A 9,239-nucleotide genomic window follows, 5' to 3' on the forward strand; every position below is an offset into this window, starting at 1 on the left:
TATCTCATTCAGCCATCCAATGTCATTAAATCATTTTACAGATGGCTAAATCAGATGGTTACATTCACTGCTTCCTACAGGGAATACAAAAATGGCAAACTGCTTGGAAAACTAAATCTTCTGAGACCTTTAGATTGTATTGTAGAAAAGGATATAAATGGAGGAAGAATCATTGAATAATACTGTATAAGGAAAGGAATAAAGAAAGAAAGAAAGAAAGAAAGAAAGAAAATCCATCACCGATGGGTACATTCTTTATTCTCACTGATTCTGTTGTACATGAGAAGAAATATGGGGTTGTGTCCAACTAAATCTTATGCAGAGTACTCCCATAGAAATTAATAGAAATAAGTTACTCATGTCTATTAATTTCAATGGATCTACTCTGAATAGGGGATACGGGTGGTGCTGTGGGTTAAACCACAGAGCCTAGGACTTGCCAATCAGAAGGTCCGCAGTTCGAATCCCCATGACGGGGTGAGCTCCTGTTGCTCGGTGCCTGCTCCTGCCAACCTAGCAGTTTGAAATCACATCAAAGTGCAAGTAGATAAATAGGTACCACTCCAGTGGGAAGGTTAACGACGTTTCCGTGCGCTGCTCTGGTTCGCCAGAAGCTGCTTAGTCATGCTGGCCACATGACCCGGAAGCTGTACGCTGGCTCCCTCGGCCAATAAAGCAAGATGAGCGCCTCAACCCCAGAGTCGGTCATGACTGGACCTAATAGTCAGGAGTCCTTTACCTTACTCCAAATAGGGCTTATATTGAATACTATCCTAAATATATGTTTCCAGAGGTTTAAGTCCTGTAGTTTCTTCCATTTCTGCGCCGAATAAATTCTCCCAACCACGAAGGAGTTCCTTAGATTATAAAATTGCTGTATGATAACCCCACAGGTTGAAAGAGCAAGTTGTAAGGTCACTTGGATGGGCCATTTGCATTCTTTGATGCTAAAATTTTGATGCCAGAGGGCATTAACACTTTTCCACGGCAGCTAAAAATCTTCTTTGAAAAGTAGCTAAAAGTTATTTTAACTTCCTTTTTAACTAAATGTAAAAATAATATTTCTATCTGTGGTGGCAGCATAGGCACACTCCCATTGCACTTCAACCAGACTGTATCACTCTTTTATCGTATTAAACAACAAAAAGAGAAAATACACAAAAGGAGAAAAACAACCACAAAATAATATATGTTCAGCAATAAGGAGCTCTTGACAAGGTAAAAGTAAAATGAAAAAGTCAGGTAAATGAAGTGAAATGAATACAATTTTTAAAAAATCAAAAATATATAAATAGGTATAAAAAACACACTTAAATTACTTTGTGCAATGAAGGAAACAGGAAAAAGATGCCATGAAATCATATTTTGAAGGGATTGCGTCACTCTGAACACCCACTTTCTCAGAGTGAGGCTTGGGGAAACACCTGGTGAGTGATCTCTCTGGTAAGGCAAATGAGCAGGGGCATTAATCCACATAAGGCAATTTTCTTCCATTTGTCCTATGGAAGCATTAGCCCTGATATGCTTGTCTTGTATATATCTTAGGAGTTCTGTGTTGACAACAGGCTATTATTTTAAGATAGACTTTCGGTTCCTTCTTATGCCACGTTCCTGTGCAAATGGATAGCAGGACCACCTTTTGACTTCACCAATACAAAGCAAAAGCTAGTCCTTTTGCACCATATCCCATCCACTTCAGGCATCCTTTTTCAGTGGGTATGAACAGGCTGCTTGGTTGCCCTCAACAGAACAGGAAGAAGTGATGCATCAGTAAATTATTGTGAGGCTGAGTAAGCCTTCTTTGACTCATAGAATGATGTAACAGTCTAAATCAGCAGTAATTGTTTCAAAGGCTACCTGCCAATCTTAATTCACCATCTATTAAACAAAGGTGAGAATTAGCAGCCAATCTTGGAAGGAGCAATGGAGTATAGAGAGAAAGTACTGTAGTAATAATGTGGTAGCCTCACTTGAGGCACAAATGGAGCAGAAAGAAATACAAGGAAACAACTAGGGATGAACAGATTGCCCATTTCAGTATTTCTTCTTTTCTTGTTTTTTCAGTTTTAAGGTCAGTTCTCCAAATTTCCACATCAGTCCTCATGAAAATTCACCAGCATTTTAGTGCAAATTTCTCTTGATATAAAGAACTCTTAACTTCTGGGGCCGCCTAAACACAAATCCCCCCAGTTTACTATCCCTAATACTTCAAGACTCCCATAAAAGTGTCTGGCTTAAAACCATCTATCAAAAACTTCACTCTTGTGGCCTATCCCCACAACACCTACTCAATATGGTACCCACTAAAGCAAACAGTCTAACTGGTCAACATCTAAAAGATATTGAGCATCAGAACAAACTGGCCACTATAGGGAAATTCTGCCCTTGGTATGTTTAGTTTCCACCTCTCCATTTTGATTCTCTGGCCCCATATCTGCACAAACTTATTATCCCAAAATACAGACATGCTTTTACACTTACAAGACTGGATGTTTTGCCATGTGCGGTACTTGAGGGTCAATTCCAAAAGATCCCACCTGAAAAATGTCTTTGTCCCTGTGGAGATGGTAGCACCAAAACAGCGGCACACGTCTTCCTGTCCTGTACTCTCTACAAAGACCTGAGGAACGAGATCATCACCCCACTCGTACTAACCATCCCAGGGCACTCAACCACTGCCACAGTGTCCTTTCTTCTATCAGATCAAAATGAGCAGATAGCAGCAAAGGTTGCTAGGTTCATAGCAGGGGCAATCAGAATAAGGGCCACTAACTGACTGCTGATTCAGGACTTTAAATTCTGCTTTTATATCAAATTTTCTTTTCTGCGTGTACTGTAATGTTTTACTGTTGCTACGGCCATTGGCTAATGCAAATAAAGTCTCTCTCTCTCTCTCTCTCTCTCTCTCTCTCTCTCTCTCCATATTTTTATGTATGTTTTCCCCCAATATGCACATTTTTGCAAGCAATTTCTCATGATATAATGTATTTTTGAATGCTATTTTCACCAATGCATGCATTTTAGTTTAGTGCACATTTTTATAAGGTTTCTTTGCATATTATTGGATGGGAGAACTGCAACACAAAATTCAGAGAAAAACAACACTATTCAAAGGACAGCTGTCTTTCGGTTTGTGTATTGTTTCAGGAAGTGAGAATTAGGGAGTTACATACTAAATGCAAACCAAACCCCCCCCCCCCGATTCCTAGCAACAAACTCCTCCTCATCATCATCATCTTAAATCCCTTTGCCCTTTGTCCAAAGCCAAGTCCTGCCCAGTTACCCCAAAATTACCGGTAGGTAACAGTCGCATGCAGCTTTGTTGAAGGGACCAATATGTAAATATTTTCAATAAGATAAGTAGGTGCTTGAATGCAGTTCTGGAAGAAAACACACACCTGATTAACTTTGTGAGGGGAAAGAAAAACATGCCACAAAATTGAAAAGGAAAGGAAAGGAAAGGAAAGGAAGGGGGGAGGGGAGAGATATCTGTTGAAGAGGGAATTTTTCTTGATGAAAGAAAAATCAAAAACAAATATTTAATGGGAGAGATAGAGATGGGAGTAATAGGAGCATTTTACCCTCCTGACATCATCACTGACTCTGAATCGAAGTATTTTAATGTGATGTTTATCCACTTTTTAAAAGAGCTCTTTCTGACAAAATGTGTAACATCTTACATATTTTTGTAACATCTTACAAAATGTGTAACAACGTACATACTTCTCTGGAAGTTCCAAAAGCTTTTGTTTTTATTTTTTTGTTATAGAAATTGAACATACAATAAAGCTGTTTACATTTTATATCACCTTTTTCTGTCATAATATGAACATATTTATTAATACTAGAGCCTAGTGATGCTGAAATGCTGACATCCCTATGATCCATAATCATACTTCTGTTACAAAGCATAGCAGGTAAGGGAGATCAAATTAGGCCAAGGACATTGGGAGTGACTGTGTTTTAAGATGTGGGGAGGAAACCATTGGCAGGATTCCTTTAAAACACACACACACACACACCCCAGGGGAAAATATAGTTATCCTTCAGGATTCTCAAAGTGAAGAAATAAACATCTAGTTCTGACAATTGCTTAAAGTTTTTCAATTGAAGAAATATGAACCCATATATTCACTTACTGCATAACCTCCATGAAAAGGCCTTTTTGAGGACTCTGAAGGATAGAGATTGTTTCTGAAGTTTAAGATGCTTGCAATTGCAAAACGAAAGCTTCGTTTTCTAGGAGGAAGGACGGCCTTAAACATTTTCTTCCTCAACTAATTAGGGCATGTAAATAGTACCTCTACCATATACAAATGCTTAAGAATAAGCAAGTTCAAGGTGCGTGAGTGCAGTGGGAAACCCACATCGCAAAAATTTGTTGATATTGATTTCATCTAGCTTCTGTTAACTGTGGTTCTTCATGTGTGCTGTCAAACTATCAAACATATTTGTTGTTCAAAGGAATTGCATTGCTGTTTTCCAGTTTTTGAATTGGTTTAGGGAATTGTTGGTCCCTAAATTCAAGCCTCATCAGAAGCAGCCAGCCACAACTGGAAACAGGTTGTTATTCCTGGTGGACCATTGGTCTGAACCAGGAAAGCATTTGTTTTGCTCCCACTTAGTTCCAACTTTGCACTGGCAGTTCTATCCTATGGTACATGGAATGCATGGGGAAAGGGTTGTGGTAGGAGGGTCATTTGGAAGCACAACAGCAGGAATCTTTCAGTTAGGTAACTTAAGGGTTAATTCTGTTGACATCCAACAAGAAGATGATGGTGTTGCTGCCTGGCAACCAGTCAGATTGGCATGATCCTTGCTGAGGCAATGAGTTCTGGCTGGCTGTTTAGTTCCGAGGGTGTTGTTCCTGGTTTGCTTAGTTGCTGAATGTCTTCTTGCAATTAAGAAGGCCTGAAGGAAAGACAGAAGCCCTCTGCTTGTATATTGTCATATTATGTGATGTTTTTGTTAACTTTAACTAGTGAATTATCAGTTTCTTTTCTTTTTGGATTTCATCTGTTTTATTTAAATGATGTTGCGTGTGACCTCTGCACATTCACACCAAGATTTGCAAGAGACTCTGCACATACAACTTGACCAGGTGTAGGATCTTTCTAAATCACTCTGATCATGAATACAAAGCTTGCATTTGTCAATCCTGTACAGATTTTTTAGTTGAATGCATGGAGACCCTTGGAGGAAGGTGGGTCTGCCCCTGAGCTGCCAATCACCCCTTCTCTGCTTGTTGGGTGCTCCCTGTTTGTTGTGTGAACGAGGCTCCCCAGATCACGCGAATACTTTCCACCTGAATGTCTCCTGCTATGGGTGCAGAAAACAGATAAGGGCTGTGCATCCATTTTAAACACCTGCCGAGATGACAGTATGAACCCCGATGGAATCAGATACACTTTCAAGAGTTTTGTGTATCAGTTTCCATAGTACCCAGTCATGCTGTATTAGCAGCAGATGAATTATGAGGGATGCTCTTCAATCCATGTGATAAATTGCTTAATATTGAAACACGCTGGTTGGATTTTTTTTCAAATAACGTCATCAGGCCAGTCGCACAGCTGGCATAAATCAATATTAGCAGTCAACACTGTGCCTATTTATTCCTCTATGAAGTTAATTTTCTTTTTTTGTTTCCTTTCTCCTATCAGCTTTCTTCTGATACAACACTGATGAAATCAGATATTAAGGACTCTCCAGGCTTGGACAGCAGCGATGTTGCGCCACCTAGTGGCTGAAAGGCAGAATCTGAAGCGTGCACTTCTGTGCCCAGTTATGTATAGCGCAGTCCATTTGTTGCAATGGCATTAAAACGCATTAAAGAACACATTTATTAAGGGCCTGTTCTCTCTGCCCCTTCTGCTTGTTCCTAGACTCTCACAGGGCTTCTGCTATCCCTACTCCAGGGGAAAGCCACTGGAGAAAAAGAGAGACAGACAGAGAGACAGACAGACACACACACACACACACAGAGAGAGAGAGAGAGAGAGAGAGAGAGAGAGAGAGAGAGAACACTCCAGCTTGGGCATTGGTGAGCCAAATGGCACAAGACATAGGAAAAAGAAAAGGGAGAAGCACTGCCCAAATCAGCCTGTTTTCTCCCCGCTCCCAGCCCAGCCTGGATATGCCAGGGATTGTGCTTGAGACCTTATGCCTGCAAAACAGATGCCCTACCATTCAGCAATGGGCCTCGCCGTTGCTTGATCCTATATGCTGACCAGAGAACTATTGTTGCAGGGTCAGTGCTGCAGTCGGGCAATTTTGAATTCTGGGTGTCACGGCCTTAGGACTCCTCTCCCCAGTTTAAAAGATAACGTGCATTCACTTGACTTCCTTCCACATTAGGGAATGTGGCCTGCCGCATTTGGAAGCCCACCTGCTCCTTCTGCTGAGTAGGGCCCTGGGCGCCTGCCTCAAAGACCTGCCCTGATGACACCCACTGTGTAAGGTGGCTTATAAATCATTGAAAAATAAGCTAGGTTTCCAAAAAGAGAATAAGTGTTAATGCCACCTATTATTTACATTTTATGGAACTCAACAGATGAAATAATAGGAAAAGAAGAGGCTATTCCCATATGCTCCAACTTTTTCTATCCAGGACACTCACCCCCATCATGCCACCGCTGCCACCACCACACCACCCACCTTGAAATTGTGCCTGTGGGCAGGATTACAGATGCACACCAGAATCAGTTCAATTATACATAAATATATCTACTAGCGGGACGCAGGTGGCGCTGTGGGTTAAAGCCTCAGCGCCTAGGACTTGCCGATCGAAAGGTCGGCGGTTCGAATCCCTGCGGCGGGGTGCGTTCCCGCTGCTCGGTCCCAGCGCCTGCCAACCTAGCAGTTCGAAAGCACCTCCGGGTGCAAGTAGATAAATAGGGACCGCTTACCAGCGGGAAGGTAAACGGCGTTTCCGTGTGCGGCTCTGGCTCGCCAGAGCAGCGATGTCACGCTGGCCACGTGACCCGGAAGTGTCTCCGGACAGCGCTGGCCCCTGGCCTCTTAAGTGAGATGGGCGCACAACCCCAGAGTCTGTCAAGACTGGCCCGTACGGGCAGGGGTACCTTTACCTTTACCTTATATCTACTAGCACCTGTTAAAATAGAAACCTCTGATCCAGAGTGCACAAGCTTATGCCTTCCCTCTATATTTTGTCACCTAGAACAGAGATGCATGGCTTTGGTTCTTAACTGGAACCTCCTTAACAATCTGAGGAAAAAACATCAAATTGGCTTCCCTTTCATAGATGTTCTACAAGTCTGCTTTCACCCTCCCAGAAGTTTAGGTGAGAAGTGATACAAAACAAGCACTTCAGATTAGCTCTAATTTTTATTTTAAGATCGTTCAAACCACCTGGCATTTAACGGGGCATTCATTTCTGAAAAATTCTTGCACATATGCGCCTCTATTCGGGATTTTTATTTTTAGGCCTGGCAACCTAGTTCTATTTTTGACAACTTTAGCCTTGTAAAGAGGAAGGTGCAGAATGTAAGAGAAATGAAAAGTAGGCAGGAGAAGTCAAGTGGGGGAGAATGCAGAGATGAGTGGCTTTGGAAGCGACAAAGGGGAAGAGGCAGCACTATTGATGGAGCTGGAATTCTGCTACATACAGCTAAGAAAAATAATGCTGGTCATATGAGTGGGCTGAGCAACCCTGACCTTTTGATGGCAGCACATCTTGCTCTCAGTTAGGAACACAGGAACATTGAAAGCAGTGTTATACTGACTCATATTATTGGTTTATCCAGCTCAGTGTTGTCAATACTGGTTGACAGTGACTGGCATGAGGCCTGTGGAGATGTCATAGAAGGGATGTTTGGATCCTGAGGAGCAATGGGAGGAGCTGAGGGAGCTGGAGCTGGATGATCCTGAGGAAGGTTCTATCAGGATGGGGAAGGTGAAATTGGGACCCCAAGAAATGTCCAAGCCCAGGACTAGAGAGCTTGATTCAGGGGTGGGGCAAACTGGGTTGGCAGTGGAGTCTGCCGCCCCAGTGATATCCAGCACCCCTAGTCACCCCAACACCTGGTGGTGGGGAGCTGCCTCTTCCTGCCAGGGAGGAGCGTCTTCCTTTGGGGGAGGCAACTGAGAGTAAATTGGAAGCTGAACTAGAACTGGCATCACCTCCACCTCTAGGGACACCAGGATGCCAATGCTGGCACAAACAAACCTTGCAGGCACAGCCCGCTTGAAGGAGTTCTGCAAGTGAAGCTTTGGATAATATCTCATGGGTCTGGAGAATGTTTTAGTTTTTATGCATCTAGTTGCTTAATGCTGCACAGTATCAATATCTACAATACTAACTGCAGCAAAAGACCTAGGGTGCTTCCACATGGCTTCCACCTGTTGTAGAAAGGGCATACAACCCAGCCCTTCAGCATGCTGAGAGTAGGCTGTGAATCGGGCTCTGCATAGGAAGGTACAGTACTATAATGCTTTCTCCAACTCCCTTCCCTTCAAACCCACATGTCAAATGTGTTGCCATTTATGGAAAGCAGAGACCTTTCCTGTGCTTCACACTGAGAAACATGTAGAGAGACCTGCTTCTACTTCAACTGCCAGGGCCGGCCCTACTTTTAGGCAAGGGTACATGGGAGCAGCTGTGACATCCACTTGGTTGTCCTTCCTAGACTGCTATTCTTCTCAGGACACAGGACAGAGCTGTGTATGTTCTGGTTCCCCTAAACTAGGCTGATGCTGGTGATCATTATCATGTCAGCAGTGTTGAAGTAAGATTTATGAGCTAGACCAATTAGGTGATTTCTGCACATGGAATGGGAAGAGAGGTACCATCTTGTTCTTTGCCTCTGACAGCAAAATTCCTGTACTCCATATGGGTACCTACAAGATCTGTGTTAAGGAATCAGCATGGGGAGAATGGTTAAATCTCCATATATTTCTCATCCAAATCAAGGCAGCCAATGTGACTTTTTGAACACAAATTCAAAAACACCAGGAGCTCCAATGTCATGTTTAGTGCGGCATTTTTGTAATATAAGATGGAAAAGCACCTCTAGGAGCAGCAAAATAAGACAGAACATCCCAATTACTTTCCTCACACGACTCTGTTACTGTTTGACAGCACCCTTCGTTGCTGACCTCCATATGTATAGAAAGGGTCGCAGACAGTGATAAACACTGTGCTGTCGGAAAAATCTCATTTTGGTGTTTCTTAAACAGAGCTGTCATGTATGTTCTTTTTATTAGAATTTGAGCACAGTATT

The sequence above is a fragment of the Podarcis cretensis genome (genome assembly GCF_951804945.1).
Source record: "Podarcis cretensis genome assembly, chromosome: 3".
Taxonomy (NCBI): domain Eukaryota; kingdom Metazoa; phylum Chordata; class Lepidosauria; order Squamata; family Lacertidae; genus Podarcis; species Podarcis cretensis.